This window comes from Gambusia affinis, linkage group LG09 (genome assembly GCF_019740435.1).
Source record: "Gambusia affinis linkage group LG09, SWU_Gaff_1.0, whole genome shotgun sequence".
Classification (NCBI taxonomy): Eukaryota; Metazoa; Chordata; class Actinopteri; order Cyprinodontiformes; family Poeciliidae; genus Gambusia; species Gambusia affinis.
The window spans coordinates 28,942,842-28,964,929 of NC_057876.1; the positions used below are offsets into that span (position 1 = coordinate 28,942,842).

The 22,088-nt window shown below is 41.5% G+C and overlaps 1 protein-coding gene across 13 annotated transcripts in view; it reads left to right on the top strand.

The window, feature by feature from the left end:
* lingo2 (leucine rich repeat and Ig domain containing 2) overlaps positions 1-22,088 on the top strand; it is a 193,314-nt gene that overhangs the window by 91,329 nt on the left and 79,897 nt on the right. The window contains exon 6 of one of the 13 annotated variants that reach the window (XM_044126812.1): positions 9,716-10,066. The exons of the other annotated variants lie outside the window; for them this stretch is intronic. The gene's annotated coding sequence lies outside the window, so the exon portion shown is untranslated. The remainder of the gene's footprint in view (positions 1-9,715; positions 10,067-22,088) is intronic. 13 annotated transcript variants of the gene reach the window in all.

Sequence of the window (22,088 nt, forward strand, 5' to 3'; positions counted from 1 at the left end):
CCATTAGGCAGAAATTGAGGCAGTCTGCGGCCGGCCGCATCAATCTCTGCATGAAGGAACTATACGCTGCATCACGCAGGCGCAGATAAATAAAAGAAATCTACAGCTGAGAGGCAGCCAGTATTTATCTGAGCTCTCAAGAACAATCAGAAAATAAATGTTTTAAAAGCCTTAATGAGGTAATATCTGCACATAATGTGTAACGACGACCATTCGCTAAGTCATAAAAATGTTTCTCTTATAAATGTACATACTGGCAAAATGTTGACTATAGAGCTGATGTACACATTAGCATAAGACAAATGATAAAGCTGAAATCAAATGTCATTCACTGCAGCAGAGCTAGCCACTGCAGGAGGATAGAAAAGTCTCAACTTGAGCCATAAATGTGAAAGTAGAGCTGGAGAGATTTTATCTCTAATAACCAGACAAAATAAAATATTAAATGTTAGGTTCAGTAAAATATATGTGAGTTTTACTTTACTGTAATAATTGTTTCTCATTTTTAGTGCCAGTATATTTGCTCTGTTTCCTTCCTAACTGCAGAGAATACTGTGTGTGACATGAGTGTAGCTGTAATTATATCTTTAGTTGCAGCTGTGATTGCATGTTTGTATGTACAAATACATATTTATATACTGGTGTTTATACGAGAGAGTGTATGCGTGTGTGTGTGCGTGTGTGCGTGGGCGTGTGTGTGTGTGTGTGTGGGCGTGGGTGTGTGTGTGTGTGTGGGCGTGGGTGTGTGTGTGTGTGTGTGTACACCTTTGATCCAGCAGAACAATATTTTCTTTTCTACATGTAAACAGCTGAGATGATTATAAAACTTAATAAAGAGTTGAGTTTTCCTTTAATCACCATGTTTTAAGGTGAAACAGGCGGATTTTTTCCGTTTCCTGGTAAATGGATCCTCGTTTATCCAGTGACTTCAGCTCAGTCCAAATCTGGTTTCACTTCATGCATTACACTGAAACAGTGACCCAGATACTCTTCCTCAGAATGAAATACTTGCCTTTCTATTTTTTTAATTGAGCCAAAAATAGTTTTTACCCTTGATGCTTTTATTTTGATAAGATAAATGAGCTACAGCCCTTTAGTTTGCTTTGGATAAACCAAAATCTATAATTGTATTTCTTCTGGTCTGCTGATAGTTTTGATTTAATAATTTCATCCAGTGATAAAAAGTTTGGATTCCTGAGCTCTAAGCCAACACTGTAAAGCAATGAGTTATGGAAAGATTTATTTACCTTTTGCTGCTTGGCAACCATCTAATTATCGTAATCGAGGTGTTCAGGAGTTTTCAGTGCAGGTTTTGTTGGGGTTTTAAGGTCGGTAGTGTAATGAAATGTGTACATCTGTACATTTTCATTTCATTGTTTCAGTTCCCTTGAAGTGAATGTTGCTGAGATTTTAAATGTTTGAGTTTTCAGTCAGATATTGAGCGGCTGCAGAGGTTAACCACGTCGGAGCAGCAGAACCTCCAGGATTTGTAAATGAAACCGTCTTCCTGTCAGAGGCCATATGCTCTGCAGCCGTTCTGCAGCCAACATGCAGAGCAGCGTTGGCAGCTTCTGTTTTTCTGACCACTAAATGGAGCACTTTGTTAATTCAGGTGAAAATATTCAATGTTTGCTGCCTAATTTCAGCTAAATCGCATCCAGATGTTTGTGACCAGATGTACTGGCATGTGTGTCTGCAGCAGACATCTTTTTAACGAAAGCACAAAGCTGCAAACATGCTCTAAAGTTTTCACAGTGGCCTCTAGGAAAACTACAGTATGTAACAATATGTCTGCTGGTTTTTATTTTCCTGTTTAGTGGTAAGAATATAACTGGCAAAGTCATGGAAGAAGTCAGTTCCTTTCTGGAGTAACCAGCAGGTTTGTTTTGCTCAGCTGAACAATCTCCTGATTGAGATTTCATGGCGCTCATGCAAAATAAAACCATCTCTGCTGAAACACCTTTGAGCAGAAGATTGACTCATCAGCAGCTCCAGGTGCACAGCGTCTCTGACTGCGTGATTCTCCTCTTCTTCAAACCTTACATTATTGTCTTCAAGGAAAAACACAACATTTAATTTCCTCTGAGGAAATGTTTGACAGACAAACTGCTTTACAAAAACATTGCTGGCTCGCCGCCTGCAGTAGTAAGTGAAGAAACATGAATTGTATAAATATAATGCTGCTGCATTGGACCAAAACAGCCCCGCCCCGCTGAGGCGTGACCTCTGACCTCCGAAGACGTGCTGCAGCCTCCATGGGGAGTTTCTGCTGAATCTGCTCTGCAAATCGTGTTGGAAGTTTGTGATGTTGTGTCTGGCATGGTGTTGGTTTCACTCTGACCTTCCTGCTGTCTGAACTCTGTTTTCTGTTTCTCACCTGGTTCCAGGAACATTTCCACCACAGAGCAACATTAAACTCACACCAGATCTTAATGTCCAGAGAATCTCAGTTTGTTGATTAAAATGAAATTAGGGAGATCTGGAGGCCAAACCAACTGCAGCCATTATTTTAGTAATCAATCATTCTATTGATTATTTGAAAAAAAAATCTTGGCACATTCTCCAGAAGCCTTTTTTTAAAAACCTTACATATACATTAAAAGATGCAAATAAATAATAAGTTTATTTTCTAAATAGGAATGAAACCATTTTATTGTATTCAGTAGTGAACATTTTTATTGCAAAGGATTCATCTGCAGCTAAAACATAAAACAATCAGTGATCGGCTGATCTGGAGATCATTTTTCAAATTCTCTGGTTAATAATTACATAACAAAAGGAGCTTAATTGGATATTTTTTGTTCAGAACCATTGACAACTGGGTTTTTTATCCTAAATGCAAAAAATATATATATTTGTACAGTTTTGGTTTAATTCCCATTCTGACTGTTCCAGAGTCTGTATTCTCCAGTTAGTGATGTGATTACTAAAGCAGTTGGAGAATCTTTTAATAATCAATTAACCCCATTAATCTATTCAGCCCTCGTGGAGAAACTGATATCTTTGTATCACTGTGAGGCTGTGGAGTGTGTTTGTTGGTGTGTGTTTGTTAGTGTGTGTTTGTTAGTGTGTGTTTGTTAGTGTGTGTTTGTTGGAGTGTGTTTGTTGGTGTGTGTTTGTTAGTGTGTGTTTGTTGGTGTGTGTTTGTTAGTGTGTGTTTGTGTGTTGGTGTGTTGGTGTGTGTCTGAGCGGTGTGTGTTTGTTAGTGTGTGTTTGTTAGTGTGTGTTTGTGTGTTGGTGTGTTGGTGTGTGTCTGAGCGGTGTGTGTTTGTTAGTGTGTGTTTGTTAGTGTGTTTGTTTGTTGGTGTGTGTTTGTTGGAGTGTGTTTGTTGGTGTGTGTTTGTTAGTGTGTGTTTGTTAGTGTGTGTTTGTTTGCGTGTGTTTGTTAGTGTGTGTTTGTTAGTGTGTTTGTTGGTGTGTGTGTTGGTGTGTGTTTGTTAGTGTGTTGGTGTGTGTTTGTTGGTGTGTGTGTTGGTGTGTGTTTGTTAGTGTGTGTTTGTTGGTGTGTGTTTGGGCGGTGTGTGTTTTGTTGGTGTGTGTGTGTCTGTGTGTGTGGAATTAATCTGAAATAAATTGATGATGTCATCATCAATCCAGTCCTCAGATGATTCCATCCAGTGACTTTCATTCATGTAAAAATCTTCTAACAGTCAAAATTGGACAGCAAATAATTTCAGACCATAATTTAGCCAAACTGTGAACATTTTTACTATCACAGGTTTAAGTTTGTCCTCATGAGAAAAGAAATAATAGGGACACTTCATCCATTAACACTTAGAGGCGTAAAGAATTGAAAAGCACTCAGAGTTAAGAGTCTGTTCAGCCTGTCAGGCAGAAAAATGAGCAGCGAGAGAATCGTCACTTCTGACTGGATGGAGGAAAACATACAACTCAACCAGAGGGGCAGAACCAGGAGGGGCAGAACCAGAGGGGCAGAACCAGGAGGGCAGAACCAGAGGGGGCAGAACCAGAGGGGCAGAACCAGAGGGGCAGAACCAGAGGGGCAGAACCAGGAGGGCAGAACCAGAGGGGGCAGAACCAGAGGGGCAGAACCAGAGGGGCAGAACCAGAGGGGCAGAACCAGGAGGGGGCAGAACCAGGAGGGGCAGAACCAGGGGCAGAACCAGGAGGGGCAGAACCAGGAGGGGCAGAACCAGGAGGGGCAGAACCAGAGGGGCAGAACCAGGGGCAGAACCAGGGGCAGAACCAGGGGCAGAACCAGAGGGGGCAGAACCAGGGGCAGAACCAGGGGCAGAACCAGGGGCAGAACCAGGGGCAGAACCAGGGCAGAACCAGAGGGGCCGAACCCGGGGCAGAACCAGCGGGGCCAGAACCAGGGGCACAACCAGGAGGGGGCAGAACCAGCGGGGGCAGAACCAGGAGGGGCAGAACCAGGGGCAGAACCAGGGGCAGAACCAGGGGGCAGAACCAGGGGCAGAACCAGGGGCAGAACCAGGGGGGCAGAACCAGAGGGGCAGAACCAGGGGCAGAACCAGGGGCAGAACCAGGGGGGCAGAACCAGAGGGGCAGAACCAGGGGCAGAACCAGGGGGCAGAACCAGAGGGGCAGAACCAGGAGGGGCAGAACCAGCGGCAGAACCAGGGGCAGAACCAGGGGCAGAACCAGAGGGGCAGAACCAGGGGCAGAACCAGAGGGGCAGAACCAGGGGCAGAACCAGGAGGGGCAGAACCAGAGGGGCAGAACCAGAGGGGGCAGAACCAGGGGCAGAACCAGGGGCAGAACCAGGGGGGGCAGAACCAGAGGGGGCAGAACCAGGGGCAGAACCAGGGGCAGAACCAGGAGGGGCAGAACCAGAGGGGCAGAACCAGGGGCAGAACCAGGGGCAGAACCAGGGGGGGCAGAACCAGAGGGGGCAGAACCAGGAGGGGCAGAACCAGGGGCAGAACGAGGGGCAGAACCAGGGGCAGAACCAGAGGGGCAGAACCAGGGGCAGAACCAGAGGGGCAGAACCAGGGGCAGAACCAGGAGGGGCAGAACCAGAGGGGCAGAACCAGGAGGGGCAGAACCAGGGGCAGAACCAGGGGCAGAACCAGGGGGCAGAACCAGAGGGGCAGAACCAGGGGCAGAACCAGGGGCAGAACCAGGGGGGGCAGAACCAGAGGGGGCAGAACCAGGGGCAGAACCAGGGGCAGAACCAGGGGCAGAACCAGGGGCAGAACCAGGGGCAGAACCAGAGGGGGCAGAACCAGGGGCAGAACCAGAGGGGCAGAACCAGGGGCAGAACCAGGGGCAGAACCAGGGGGGGCAGAACCAGGAGGGGCAGAACCAGGGGCAGAACCAGGGGCAGAACCAGGGGCAGAACCAGGGGCAGAACCAGAGGGGGCAGAACCAGGGGCAGAACCAGGAGGGGCAGAACCAGGGGGGGCAGAACCAGAGGCAGAACCAGGGGGGGCAGAACCAGGAGGGCAGAACCAGAGGGGCAGAACCAGGAGGGGCAGAACCAGGAGGGGCAGAACCAGAGGGGGCAGAACCAGAGGGGCAGAACCAGGAGGGGCAGAACCAGAGGGGGCAGAACCAGGAGGGGCAGAACCAGGAGGGGCAGAACCAGAGGGGCAGAACCAGGGGGGGCAGAACCAGAGGCAGAACCAGGGGCAGAACCAGGGGCGGCAGAACCGGTTCTTGCATAATGTTACCAAAATGTAAAATAGGGAATCTGTTTTGTGTATTTCTAGTATATAAATATACATCTTTATCTGTTCTACATCCAGAGCATCATAATAAATCAGAACGTGAGAATTTAAAGGATATCTGTTCAGAGGTTTGGACTCGATTGTTACTGTACGTCCAGAGAGCTTCAGGCAGCCAGAGAACAGGGAGCTAATCTCAGAGATGCAGGCTGTGATCACACACACACACACACACACACACACACACACACACACACCCACACACACACACACACGATGAGAGAAGAGTTTTGTCCAAGTATAGAGACAGGTTGAGCAGAGCGTATCCATTTTTCAATACCTAATGGAGGAACGTCATCAATTAAATTCAGGATCAAATGAACTCATAAAGCATCTTTATGGATATTTATATTTCTGTGTCACCTATATTTACAGTGTCTAATTTTGTATTTCTCATTTGTTGCTGGTTTTAACGGCAGCGTTGAAACATTTCTTTACGCTGCCTGTGAATCTTCAGGGCAGGATTCTGACTTCTGCCATGAAATATTCATAATGTGAGCACACTCTACAAATTATAGATAATGTAATCATTCTGAGGTCAAAGCTGTAAGTAAACAAGTATAAATAGTTAAAATATGAGCTTTCCAGTGCACTTTTAATGAATATTGAATGATGTGAGAAAAATAAAAAATTGATAGTCTTTTGATAACAAGCATAAGGAGATTTTCCATGTTTTTAAAGAAGACATATTTTTGGCCTTTTTATGGGATCTTTATGGAAAGCCTGTAGCATATTTTATCTGTATATTTCAGCGTAGCGGCTCGGCTCTAACCTTGTCTTTGCCTCTTCGCTGAAAGCTGCCGTTCTTGGGGGTAAAGTGAGCCGCTGCTGCTCACTCCACCTCTGGTTTCTGCAAATTGCGCCTCTCAGGAGTTTTGTTCCACTATGCAAAATTCAAAATTGGACAAAAGCTACACTCTATAACCTTCAAACAATGCTGTCACTGTATGAAAATGCATACAGTACAGCACTAATATACATAAAGCAGAGGTTGTTTTACACATTAGAGTTAACATCAGCACACCCCAAGCTGAAGTGAAAAACACGAGTAGCAATTTTGTTCTCAAATACTTTCATTTCTGCCACCTGGATTCAAACTCTGAGAGGAAGTGACACTGAAGTGATCAAACAGCCAATCAGCTTTTAAAATCAGTAAATCTGAAGTCTCTGTCGGTCCACGCTGATGGGACTTTGTAGAGGTTTCCTGTTCCCAGGCGTGATGCACACTGCTGTCCTGCTGTGCACCACGAACCGCTCACCTTCAAACTGTCGACGTGACGATTCTACAGGACAAACAGAGAAAAGTTTCCACATCACAAAAACCAGAACTGTTCACCGATCTTCAGGAATCTCAGCCGAATTTATAAAAATTTATGAACACAGCTCATTTTTGTAAACATTTCAGACGATACCTGCGTAGGTATCGTCTGAAATGTTTACAAAAATGAGCTGTGTTCATAAAGGTGGCCATTTCTACCTCCTGCTGAGGTAGAAATGGCCACCTAGAGCTCACCCAGAGCCCCGCCCCTCAATCAGAACCACGCCCCTTCTGAGCCACGCCCCTCAGTCAGAGCCCCGCCCCCTCTGAGCCCCGCCCCTCGGTGCTGAGATATTTCCCTCATCCAGTCAGAATACGCTCACCATGGACTGCATAACATAAAAATACTCCAATGCAAGTTTTTAAGATTCATATTTCTATTATGAATCTCAAACACTGATGTGTTTCTTTAACCACCATTTGAAGGTGATTTCTCTCCCAGTAGCTGATGGTGAATGATTTACCTGGAACAAAACGACTTGAGTCAGGAGGATCATTGACTGCAAGATAATAACGTTTAAATGATTCACTCTGTAATATTATCTGAATCAGTTCTGCCCTTTATCATCTTATTTTCTGCAACAAAGGTTCAGCGTTGAGTATTTCTGCTTTTGAACCCATCTAATTTTATCTGCCACCATGGACCATGTTTGTGTTGTGTTCCAGATAATCAAATGTTGGAGCATTATGATTCACCGGAGCTCATGGATGGATGCCCGTTTGCTTGGTGCGAGTGTGAGCCTCGTTGGTGTGAGTGATGGCTATTAGCCGCATGATAATGAGGTGGAGAGGCGATCCGGACGCGGCGTTCTTGTGAGCGAGTCTCACCCATTAGGAGATGGATCTCTGCCCAAGCAGAAGTGCTCTGCTTAATTGGTTCATTTCATCACGGGCAAGAAGCTTTAATTGGGTGACACTCGGAAAGACGGATGGAACAGTTGCTCTGGAAAAACATAGGTGGTATCTGCTGTGGATGGTTATGTGTGAACCAGGTGTGTCTTTTAAAGACAGCTGGAGAACGAGAAGGATTATATTAATACGACTCAATAGATCAACAAAGAACGTCCAGCATGAAAACGTCTGTAATATAGAAGAAAGTGTCGGCATTTAAAGGTAGCGGAGACCTGAAACCCTGACTGTGGTCGTAGGAGAGGTTGTGGGAATGCAGCCCACACACACCGTGGATCCGGCCCATTTCAACAGAAACCTGCTGATGGGATCGTTTGATGTGTTTTAATTTCTAAGTGCATAAAGATGACCATCTGCTCCACTTCTTTGCACTGGATTTCATGATGGCGAATAATGACTTGCAAATTTATACAAACATAACAAGGTCTTTGTGTTGAGTGGAAGCAGCATATGGCCTGAAACTAACGGAGAATAAGAATACAAGGAAAGGTCTCTTAAACATCACAGCATAAATCAGTTTGTTTGTGTTTTCAGTTCAGTTTGAGAACGTTCTGGAGCCGTTCAGACAAACATGGTAACTCTGGGTGGACTGCAGAGATCCACCGCTCAGGAGGAAGAATTTGACAGCAGGATAGCTGTCAGTGGTTTACTTCACAAACTTGAAGAAAGTGTGGAATGAAAAAGTCCTGATGGGAGAATCTGATAAGACCCATTTAAATTTTACCACAAACCAGAGAAGGCTCTTCACTCAGACGACAGGAAAACTGGCTCTTCATGCAAATCGTTGTCCACACATCGCCCTAACATCCCCTCAGTGAAACATGGTGGTGGCAGCAGCATCCTGAGGGGACAGGGAAGACTAGCCCGGCTAAAGTTTAGCAGTGATATATGTGATCTGCCAGAGATCCTCCTCCTGATCAGCGATTGGTTAAAATTCAATCAGATGTAGCTCAATGGGAGGAATGCCAGATGGAGCAGTGAAGGGAGATGAGAATCAAAGGCAGTGATCTGGTGAAGAGAAGATGGATGGAGGTAAATTCAGGGTGACGCTGAAAAGCTGATGGAGCCTGGTGGGGTGAAAGGTCAAACATGCAGCCAGAAAGTGGATGGATGGTGTAGATGAAGCAGATTCAGGTGTCAGAACGGCCTACTCAAAGTCCAGACTTTAATCCCACTGAAAATGCAAAATTAGCTAAAATGCTTTGCAAGCTTCTCCATAAATAAAACAACTGGCAGGTTTGTGTTTATTCTAATGTTTTACTGAGGAACAAACAACAACAGAAAGTGAAGAACAAGACGGTGTTGGTTTATCTGATGAACGGATTCTGTGTTCTGAGCAGCATTACAGACTCTAATTCCTCAATACGCTTCACTTTTCAGACTAAATCTGACTCCTGCTTCACTCAAATTGGCAGAAAAGAAAAATGTACAGGTGCTCTCTGCGTCTGTTTCACCTTCCTACCCAGTTCTCTGCGTGCTTGTGGGAGTTCATGAGTAGGAAACAGCATGTGAGCGTTTAAGTGTGGCCCAGCCCTCCCAGTGGTGCCTTGGACCGGTTCTGCCCACGAGCTGGCGACCTATTTTCACGGCGCCGAGGCAAAAATTGACTTAAACACCAGCAGAAGCGGAGAGCGGCTGCAGATCAGTTCCTGTGCTTCTATTCAGGCCGGAGGATTAATTACCCTGAACCCAAACCTGATCCCGTACTGTGAGCGAGACACTTCTGCATCATCCTGATCAATAATGCATTTTTCTGTCTCTCCATTTAATTTGCCCACAGGCCCCACATGCTGGCATTACCATCTCTCTTGAAAAGTGCAGGAGACACCTGATACCAGAAGTGCAACCCTCCACTCACCTCCATCACACCCCTCCCTGCACCACCTAACAAATAGATTGTCAGTGTGCTGCGTGGAAAAATCTCCTCTGTCTTCTGATCTTATAACACAGAAAACTTTTGGATCCGTTTTGGATTTTCTGTTTCATTGTGGGGAAAATATTCAACATTTCTTGGGAGACTTGAGATGGAAGATAAAGTTCAGGACTTAAAATAGCTCCGGTGGTTGTTGCCTCAGCTTGTCCGGTTCTGGAAGGAGCGTCGCTGCTGTGGGTAAACCGTGGGACGCTCCAGGTAGGAAACGTAATCCAGTCTGATTTATTTACTGCTGTTTGTGTCGCTGGACTCTGCTCTGAAAGAAGAGCTGTTTGACGGCGTCCTGGTAAACTGTGTGGTTTTGGTGAATGCCTAATGCAGTAGTCACTCTCTCATGTTGACCAACAGTCTGCAGACTCTCTGACCTCCAGGCCACAGCTCCACTTTCCTCTCTTTGGGTTTTACTCGTAACAGAATCAGATGTTTGGTCTCACTGGAGAATCTGTCAGCGGCTCAAAACTCAGTTTATTCAGTTGATGATATTTGTGCAACTCTTTGGAGAAAGCTTAGAGCGGCTTGTTTTTGGAAGACTAGGATGTGTTTGTATGTAAATGTGTAGCGAATCTGGATGAATGTTAATAGTTTAATGCTTGTTTGATTCATAAAGACAGAAAAATGACAGAAACCTCCTAAATCTATCATGTATGTGAACAGATGGAGGTTCAGAAACCTTCAGCCTTTAACAACCACAAACCTTAATATTTTTTCTTCCATGTTAGATTTAAAACAAGACAAAACTGAGAAATGAAGGAAAATGAAAAAAAATATACAGATGGTTTTTTTTTTAGGTTTTTACAAATATTTCTATATCAATGTCTAGAGACTGAAGCTTTGCTCATTTTTATACAACAGCTTGTTTTTTGACGTGCCAGAGACACACAGCTAGATTTATTTCTGGGCTTTGACTAGGCCATCCTTGCTCATAAACCTTCTGGTTGGATATTCAGGCTGCTGGAGCTCCAGTCTCAGGGCTCCTGTCAGGTTTTCTTCCAGCTGATTTCTGAAGGCGTTCTGTTGGTCGGAGTAAACATGGCAGCCGACTAAACCACCCAGATGTTTGTTTACTGGGCACAATTCAAGTCTGAACTCTTTATGATTTTAATAAAGAAACTGGATTCTCTGAAGTCTTGGGATCTACTAAAACTGCAAAAGGAAATCTGCATCTAACAAGTCTCTCTAGAGTAGAAGAAGTCATTTCAGAGATTGCTTTGGTTTACTTTTAAACGCTGAAGTTGCAACGGTTCTTTATTCATGCAGGCAGAGTAATAAATCCCTGTAAATGTGGCGTTGGAGGCGTCGTGTGGGACTCTGTCCTCCTCTCCTCTCCACAGTCGTCAGGCGAAGTGATGCAGCGGCCACTCGGCAGCATGCATGTAGAACCTCTCGGGGAAGGAGTGAAGAATAGCTGTCTCTGACATTCATTGTTGGGATCTATCTATAAATAATAAATGAGCGTGTTGTGCTGCCTGTGAACAGTCCTGTAATTGGTTCGCTCACATCGCTGACAAATGACAACACATCCATGAGCAAAGACCTGTCCACTGGGGAATCGATACTCCAGAGCGGCAGCAAACCGCCTGCATGGAGTCTGAACTCTCCCAGAACGGGTTCTGGACGCGCAGGACCGGGTTCTGGACGCGCAGGACCGGGTTCTGGACGCACCACTGGTTAGATGTAACCACTAAAACAGCACCAGACTGACAGCATGAAGGAGGCTGAGAGATTTCAAAGCCTCCAGTCAGATGGTTGCTGGGTTACAGAATCAATCGGATGACGTTTCTCCAGGGTCTCTCCTGATTGGACCAGATTAACGGCTGGTCCAATCAGGTGACTTTTTCTTTTCCTCAGGTATCGCTGGCTCATTTCTCTGGAATCAAATCATTTATTTAGCTTCATGTAACCATCGTATCAGAGGACTTGTTGAGCACTTACTTCTCCTTCTGCTTCTTTCAGAGCTTCTGGTTACATTTCAAAATAAAATCATTGTCAAAATGTAAATGTAAAACTTATTTTACATTAATTTAATCAGGTTTTTAGTTTTATATTAACATTTCTTCAAAGATCTGAAATGTTGACCTGCAGCGAAACAATAAAAACTAATAAAACTGTAAGGGCGTGAATACTTTCTTTAATTAGTAAAAGTCCAGACTGATAAAATGTTTTATGTGTATGGAGTTGATTACAGCTGACACTAAATAAACTCCTTAAACTACCATCCTGCCTTCCAGGTGCTTTGTCTCACTAAAGGACAATACAATATGATCTTAATTTCAGATTTCTTTTCATTTTTATAAGATAGGAGCTTAAAATGAGTTGCTCATTAAATGATCATTAATTCAGCAACACAGTTTGTTTCCAAATAACATCACTGCAGCACCAACTTCTGTCTGTAGTTAAACATAATCAATCTCTACTAGATCCTTGCACTTTTTAAAATCATGCTTATGAGAAGCAAATATGTTTTTCAGTATTTGGAGAGTTTTATATATATTTCATATATATTCAACCCATTTCCCCACAATCTAGGTTTCAAATGAACGGCTGTGTTTGCTTCTGGAGGTTATGAAAATATTTCTGTTAAAGAGGAAATGTCTCCAGTACCAGCTGAGGTTTATCTGTTGTGATCTCACTGACCTGATTTGTGTTAATCAGATGATTCTAGTTGGAGATCTCAAACGTCCAGCAGATAATCCAGAGAGTAAGAGCAATGTTAGAAAACCAGCTGAATATGTTCAGGTCAGGTTGGTCCAAACCACAGGATTATTTCCATCCAGTTTGACTGAACCTGAGTAAAATCAGGAATAAATGTTAGTGTTTGGGTTTGTTAAACTGGCTGAGACCAAATCCAAAATACTTGCTGGTGTAGCTGCAGTGAAACGTGACTCCGTGCATCATTTTCATAAACCTTCATAAAGTCTGTTACTTTTACTCTGTGGGGGTGTGAATACTTTCCCACTTCGGTCTAAGCGCTCAGAGTGTTTGCAGTTTCCAGTAGGTGAAGTGTGGAGACTGTAACTCCATCAGTGAGCGGCTGACGGGGAGCAGAGCGCCTCCTGCTGGCAGCGTTTCCTCCTGCATTCCCTTCCACTTAGCGACCGCAGCAACCAGAGCACAGAAACATCTGCAGAACATTTTTATTTACAGTCGGCTTATTAAAAAGGTTTCAGGAATCAGCTGCTTATTAAACATTCAGCAACAAACTTAGCATAAAGATACAGGTTTATTGAAAATGTCATTAAGTTTCATAAACCTTAAGCTCTGGAACAAACCTCACAATAATCCAGGTTTTTTTTAACAGCTGCTTCTCACTATGAGGTTCTGTTGAATGAGGCTGTTTAACTTTTCTATTGAATCAACTCTGAGAAACGTTGCTAAAGAACCACTGAGAATAATTCAAAATGTCAACCCTGTTTGTCAAACTGTTGCATCCATTGAAAAGTAGGAAAAGGCAGCAGGATGTCCACTCAGGATTTTAAAACGGATCGATGAAAACAGATTCTGAATGTTTTATAAAACAGCAACAAATCAGAACACATTTAAAATGGATCCTTATAAATAATTGGTTTGAATGAATTTCAGCTGACAAGTTTCTGGTTATCAAGTTGTTTCATGTACATTAACAGATGGATGAGAAATTAAAACTAACTGAACTAGAAATGCATTGGTGTCCCAACATGTTGATCCAAAGGAAAAACTAAACTTCACTTTCAGAATACTCCCACTAATTCTGACCTGCAGGGTAAAAAATCACATTTTTGTATTTTATAGGTTAAATAAAAGGTAAAACTTTCAACTTCAACTATTATTTTCCATTTAATGAGGATCAAATTGCGGCGGCTGCAAAGCTCAGGTTCCTCCTCCAAAATAAAGATCACATGACTGCAGAGACCGAAGAAGAGACTGCTTCTGATTCCACTCGTCACTCTGAAGTAGATCTCTGTGTGTGTGTACTGTCTCTGTGTGTGTGTGTCTGCTGGGAGTCTTCACACTCCGGTTCTGACCGGGTTCTTTCTTCTGGGCCAGAAACTCCTGAATGCTCCACATCATGCAGCAGCTTCACGTCTCTATGGGCTGACTAAACATAGAAAACATTTAACGAAACATAGAAAACATTTAACGAAACATAGAAAACATTTAACAAAACATAGAAAACATTTAACTAAACATAGAAAACATTTAACTAAACATAGAAAACATTTAACTAAACATAGAAAACATTTAACTAAACAAAGAAAACATTTAACTAAACATAGAAAACATTTAACAAAACATAGAAAACATTTAACAAAACATAGAAAACATTTAACTAAACATAGAAAACATTTAACTAAACATAGAAAACATTTAACTAAACATAGAAAACATTTAACTAAACATAGAAAACATTTAACTAAACATAGAAAACATTTAACTAAACATAGAAAACATTTAACTAAACATAGAAAACATTTAACTAAGCATAGAAAACATTTAACAAAACATAGAAAACATTTAACTAAACATAGAAAACATTTAACTAAACATAGAAAACATTTAACGAAACAGAAAACATTTAACTAAACATAGAAAACATTTAACTAAACATAGAAAACATTTAACTAAACATAGAAAACATCTAAACATAGAAAACATTTAACTAAACATAGAAAACATTTAACTAAACATAGAAAACATTTAACTAAACATAGAAAACATTTAACTAAACATAGAAAACATTTAACAAAACATAGAAAACATTTAACTAAACATAGAAAACATTTAACGAAACAGAAAACATTTAACTAAACATAGAAAACATTTAACTAAACATAGAAAACATTTAACTAAACATAGAAAACATTTAACTAAACATAGAAAACATTTAACGAAACAGAAAACATTTAACTAAACATAGAAAACATCTAAACATAGAAAACATCTAAACATAGAAAACATCTTATTTTTCCAATTAATAACTGTTGCACCATATTGTCAGCTGAATGTTGATTAGAAATATAAAGTAGAAATATGTACATAATATATTGTAAACTAGTATCATCATTGCTCTTTTATTTTTGTAGTTTGCATTTGAGGACAAACTTTATTTTCTTCTTGAGGTTTGGAAGCAAAAATGAATCAAAGCTTTCAGGTTTTTAAAAAACCAACATGTATCTATAAATGATACTACAGAATTCCTGCAATAACCTTTTTCTTTTCAGATGTTTTCATTTTTAACAAAATTCTTCCTTGTATCCACAAAACGTTTCTTTGTCTGCTTAACATTCACCTTCACTGTTTGACTCTTGTTTTGCATAATATTCAATGTTTTAAGAGTAACCGGTTGAGAAAGTCTTGCACACAGAAGCATATAAATGTTTTTGTTGTAATCATTTGCATCTGGCTCTTTAACAAGCCTGCCGACTCAACAAACGGCACGTTTGTGGCTGGAAATGTGTTAAAACCACAAAGTGATGGGAGTCTGTTTGTGCTGCGGTGTGTGCAGCACACATAAAACAAATGAAGCATTTCTATTGATTGTCACTTCCGTGGGTTCCAGTGTTTGGAATGAGGAGCGGGGGTCTCCCTCTGTCAGCTGACACGGCTCATTGTTCACCACAGACTAATAAAGATCTTCACGGAGGCCATTCTGCTGCAGACAGGCTGATGGCGAGACGCAAACATGGAGGCCGTTTTATGTTTGGACAAAAACAGGCGGAGGAGCTGAATCCTTCAGTGAGCACAAACCTACAAGTTAAACTATTATAAATGTATTAACACAATTTATTTGCTAGTTGATTCTGATGCAATATGATTAACTGACTCTCAGTAATGTTGGATGTCATTTTTATTAAAATAGATTTATAAACTGAAGCTTCCAGTTGATGTTTCTGTCAGACTGAGATGAATTTAAACCTGAACGGTCGTGTGACGAACAGACGGTTCTACTAAACAGACTCTGATGATTTTAGGCAAAATGTTGCAGAATGAATTGTCAGAATTTACACAGGAACTCTAATCTACGTTCACACAGCGGGACAATGTGACTCATATCTGTTACTTCAGCGCCGACTGATGGGCCCGATTCTGTTCACCCAAACATCAGGTCTGAGCCGCTTCCATATGTGCTGATATGTTGGAAACGTGTCTGATAGTTTTGAAAGCGTCTGCAGGCTGAACGCTCTTGTTGTAATTTATCCGAAATGACCAAAGTCCACAGCCGGTCAGCGTGTCTTTCATGGGAGACGTGTCTCATCATTCTGCACCAGAAAAAGCCAGACGCAGTAAATTTGGACATAAAAACTGAATGAAAATTATAACCATAAAATGATGAAAGAAGTCTGTCTCTCATCGCTTCACATTCAGACTCCTGGCTTTTCAGCCACACAAACTGCAGTTCAACGCTCCACAAAAAGCATTTGCTGTTGGCTGTTTCTTTTTATTAGCTTGCTTTGTGCTGTTGTGACCTTGTGATGCTTCAGAGCTAACTAAACGTTAAAATCGATCCATAAACGATGCGCTGCTGTGTGACGTCAACCTTCTTTCTCTACAGAAACTTCATTAAGTCTGATTGCTACATAACTTATTCACACACTTTCATCAACCATAAGGTTTATTTCCATGTTAAGTTACACTTTGAGGCAAAGATGTTTTGCAATCCTTCCAGACTTTGCGCTGCTGTGGAAAGTCGGCTGAGCTTTAGCTGTGATGAAACAAACTGAGGTCAGCAGATGAGAGCAACAATTACCAGCAGCTTTCATGTTTCCTCCATCATCAGAGAAGGAAAGCATCAGGTGAGAGAGCAGGGCCCCGGCCAGAGGGCCACATGGTTAATGCTGTGTGTCAGAAGGACACAAAACTCCAGCAGCTCTATTATTGACAGATTTTCCGCCTAATGGCCGGTAATGAGAATGCTCAGCCTCACTTTGACCCACTGCACAGCCGCTGGAAACCAAACCTGCAGATAAAACCTTGACCTTTGTGCCCCGGTGCTCTGAAGATAATTAGCCAATTTCTTCCTCTTAATCGTGAACGCCTCAGAGCACCAACAGAGGAAACCAGAGTCTGTTTTTCTGTAGATGTGATCCTGGTTTGATAATCTGATAATCTGTCTTTGTTGTCGCATGTAGCCGGTTTCACATTGTAATTTGGTTTTATTTTGCATGGAAACATTAAATAATTCCAAATGTTGGAGCTTCTTCAGATGATTATCGACCGTTTGACTAAACATGAGACATTAAGGAAATCATTTTCAGTACAAGCCTGAGGTTTTCCAGGTTAGGAGCTGTTGGCAGCTTCCATTTGCAGAAAATAAAAGCCCGGATTATTAATCTGTTCTGTTTGATAAATGGCTCAATAATGAGAGAAATAATATGCTGAATTTATTCCTTAATGTCTTTGACAGCAGCCGTTTCCTTCCATTTCCTCCGTATTTGGAGGCGTTGCCTTTCAGCTCTCTGTTGGGTCAGACCTCCTCGCTGTAGTTCTCTGGAGTTCTGGTCCAGTCCTGCTGACAGAACCGGTCTGACTGGGTCAGGTTTTCAGGATTTGTAGGGTTGGGATTAGATTTTGTGGCGCTCACACTAAAACATGAACTTTATTTTCTTTAAGTCAAATTTTAAGCTCCATTCTGAGTCCTGAGTTTTTACTTCCTGCTGATGTTTTTAGATGTTGCTTCAACATTTTTTCATAATTTAATAATAATAATAAACCGTCTGTGTTATGAAGTTTACCAGTTGCTCCTGCAGCAGAGCAGCACCTCACATTTAAACTTTATGTCTGAATCCATGTTGTACTTGTATATGAACACATCCATTATAAACATGTATTTAGCACCGTCCTTTAACTGGTTTGGCTGCAACGGATGTTAGAAACAGCAAATTGATGAAACCTAAGACTCAGTTTGGTTTCAGGCTGAAAAACTCTTGTGAAGGTAATTTATCTGAGAATCAAAACGCCTTTCTGTCCGCCGGCCAGGCCTCTTCTTACACCAATCCAGCCAAAGATACAGATATAGAATGAGAAAGAGCTGCAGCAGATCACCAGCCAAATACACTGAGAGATAAACAGACTTTTTTACCCACTACATACAATTTCAGAGCACTTAAGTGATTCTCAATCCCAGCATGCCTCACCCTGCCACCGCCATGACAGATGCTCTAAAATTGAATATAGATTTCAGTGAGCAAGGCAGGCGTGCCTGATGAATCTCAATTTTCTGCTGTCCATATTTTATAGTCCCCACTTTGGATAGCTGAAGGGGAGGCAGCGCCTGCCAAACCTGTCAGTTTGGTGATCAGGGAAGCTGAATTCGTCCCCATGACGTCATCACCTGCATCCATTTGGTGATTAACACACACACTGTCCAGTTAGAGATCAACAGTCACAGGGACTCGTCCAGCGGTCAGTTAAATCAAAGAACACATGATACCAGTTACTGCGAAGCAAGAAACTGTACTGGTGCTGGATAACGCCTGCAGGGTGAAACGCAGAGAGAGCAGTGAAAGTAACTTGGCTCTTATATACCTGCAGACTATTTATGGCTGTGAAACAGTCATAAAATGAAACTGGAGGCTGTTGTTTGAATGTGCAGCTTTTCTGGAGACTTTCTGGAAGCTGCCGCTGATTTAAACCTCAGAACTGAACACAGACTCGACTTTTCTGATGAGTTTTAAACCCAGAAATCTAGTTTGCAGAATTAAAAAAGTCAGGAATTGACTTTTATAATTATCTCCCTGGACATTTCTGTTTCATTCAGTATGAAAATTGACCTTCTGAGATCCACATTTAGAGGCCTTTAGCACCAGCCAGAGCCTTTGAGGCTCGCAGAGAGCCGACCCACCAGGATAGAACTAATAACAGCAATCAGTCACTTGGAGCTGCTGCAGCGAAGCACAACCCTGCAAGTGAACTGGTATGGAAATAAAATGCACCAGGGGACCCAACATGCTACTATGGGAAAGCAATAGATTGGGATTAAAATGAATAGCCTTTTATTAAAATTGTTTACCAAATATTTCCTCAGCCCCTCCATCTAAACAATCTTAGTTTGTCACCTTCTTAATTAGAAGACAAAACAGGAATAGAAGCAAATCATAGAAAACCTGTTTAAAATGGTTTGTTAGCAGAAAACATCTGCAGAGGTGGAGAAAATGTTGTGTAGCTATGAACTGCAAACTGTTCTTCATTTTACTCTGACAACCTCTGGAAGACGTTTGGTAACTTTTAAAAAGCCAAAACTGTGAAATTAAATGAAAGAAAAACAAACTGCAGCTTTAATGAATATTGTTGAATTATTTCATAACCACCTTAATTTTTCTAAATGAGCTTAATTTCCATATAAATTATTTTTGTGCGTCTGTAATTTAACAAACAGTAATTAAACCTTAAACGTATCCGTAGTAATTAATCAGGAATAACAGAAACAACCTCAAACTGAATTATGGTTGGTCAACTCTCCAGAAAACCTCACTCAGACAATAAATTTCTTTATATAGATTTGTAATGAGTTGATGCATAAGTAGCATGAAAGGTAGTTTCTGCCTTCAAGGGCATTAATTTCATAATAACTTTAGAGTTTTAATTATTTATTCAGACCTTTCTTTCACCAGAGTAGAAAAATAACGCAGGAAAAAGAATCAATAAATGTTAAAAACAAGAAATTGGTGCAAAGTTTTAATTAAATTTTAACACAGATGAAAAAAATACACATTTAGGCTCAAATACTGGATATACATTCACTCCACTGGTACTTAGTTTAACATCATTTAGAGAGAAAACAGAAAACAACAATAAACTAAATGAGGTTTAGATGTTGTAAAAACAAGCCTCCGGCCACTAGGTGGCAGCAGTGTGCAGATACACAACAATCCTGCCTGGTTATCCCAGTAGAGGACTGTCCAGTTCATCAGTGTTCAGAGCTGATGGAGGAGCAGAGGTCTGGATTTCCAGACTTTAATAAATGAAACCAGTTTTAAGTTGTGTTGCAAAATGTTTCAACCTGAAAAAACAAAGAGTTCAGATGCATCCATTCCTTTCATGCCACTGATGAGCACTGTAAATATAATAGGATCAAACTGAACCGTCGTTTCTATTGAAACAATAATAACACTTTATGACAAGAAAGTTCCATTTACAGCTGATAGTGAAAATGAATCTGGTCTCCTGACACATCTGTGAAAATCCATGTAAGATCAGCAGAGAGAAGAAAAGAGCCTCTTATATTTGTTCTGAGTCCAATCATCATCCTTAGCATAAACATGACACTCTTTGCTTTCTGCTGCCAGGCTGGAGCTGTCGCTGCTCATCTCACTATTTTCTGTTCTTTTAGAGATGAAAGAGATGAAAATGAGAAAAAAAACCATTTGGAGTGAATTTCATGATGCCAGAACGGATTGCAGGAGACAATAAAGCTTTCTTGTGTAATTAGAGCAGACGTGCTACATGTGTCTGAGTGTTGCTGCATCTCATTAAGGCGAGGTTCAGGCCAGTGAGTCGGCTAACAGGAACGGATCGGGAGCGTGTGGTGCAGCTTACAATGTGACCACTTTGCTCATTTCTTCCTCTCTGGAGTCACGCTGCGGCCCCCTGAGTCAGGACCAGTCAAAATGGTTCCACTTGATGCAGAGGCCCCTGGAGGGGCCCACTGTCAGGATCAGTGGCTGGAAACCCAAAGTCTGAGAGGGGAACACGTCCACTCCGAGGAAACGTCCACTCAGAGGAAACGTCCACTCAGAGGAAACGTCCACTCCGAGGAAACGTCCACTCCGACGTCTCTGGACTCACAGGAAACATCGAACCTCCACAATGAACAACATTTTAGTATTTTATCATATCTTTATTGGATATTTGCTGCAGATGGTGAAGAGCAGCTCCAAAGCTGAGACATGATTATTTATTCACCTCAGTTTTTTATCTATGCACACGTTAATAATTCATAAAACGTGCAGAGCAGACCTGATCCTGTTTGTTACATGCCTGAAGTAACTTCACCTCTGGATTTGTAACACCTTGAATTTGTGCTTGTGTCGACACGTTGCTGCAACTTACGGTAGCAGGTGTTGGATTACATTAAAACCCAGAGGACTGCAGTCTGCAAAACCTCCCAAAGATCCTGAAACTACCCATCAAACAGAGACGTGAAGAGATTTTTTTTATTCTCTTTCCCCAGAGGGCGGCTGCTTCACAGAATATCCAGCTGGAAGATGAACTTCTTCAGTCTGTTTCTTGTTTAAGCACAAATATGTAATCAGAGGCTGGATGTTCAGAGTTCAGCTGGAATCAGAGATGAGCGGCAACACGACGTTTTATTATAAAACAATGAACTTTTTCTTTCCAGATTTATTTGCAAAACACAAGAATGAGAAATAAAATGTTTTTGGAGAATTTTAAAAACTTTTTTTAATTCATAAGTTTACATAAATGAAGTTAATGTTTGGCAGAATTGCCTTTAATCTGTGTAACACACTAACTCTGATCTTTGCTCAAATTTCTCACCAAAACCTTTGATTAGTTTTCCAAAGTGTCGCTGCAGTAAGCAGAAAATAACAGCTTTTTGAGCTTCAGTTGTTTAATAAAGTAATCAAAAAATCTCATTATTCATTATTCAGACAATTTACAAAACAAAAACAGGAGAATTTCATCCTGATTTCATATTTTTACCATTTTTATTTGGTTCCAACTCTACATGTTTCCTGTAGACGTTATCATGATGTTTAAGATACAATCACTAATTCTCTGGAGGGTCAACACACACACACACACACCCAGCACACACACCCAGCACACACACACACACACACACACACCCTCCCAGTTCTCCCACAGCTCTGTCTTTCTATAATAAAGTTTTTGGCCCATTTTAGGTAAAAGTGACCAAATGTAAGTAAATTTCAGCCAAAAAATCTCATAAACATTTACATTAATTACACTTTTATGACTTTGTAAAAAGTCATAAATTTACAAAATATTTGACTTTTTTCACATCAGAAAACATCCACATTTATTATTTTTTTGTAAATAAAATAAAAGTGAATCCATAAATTTCAGTGTTTTTGAACTTGTATCCTTTTTATTGACAGTGGCTCCAGTTCTGCGTCACAGACGAGCTTGAAGTGATTTATGACAACATTGTCATCCTCTAGCATCTCTTCAGGATAACAAATAAAACTCATGATTTCCAGATGATTTGCAAAAATTAAAAAGTTTTTTCTTCCTTGTTTTTTTTGTTTCTCACTTTTAATTG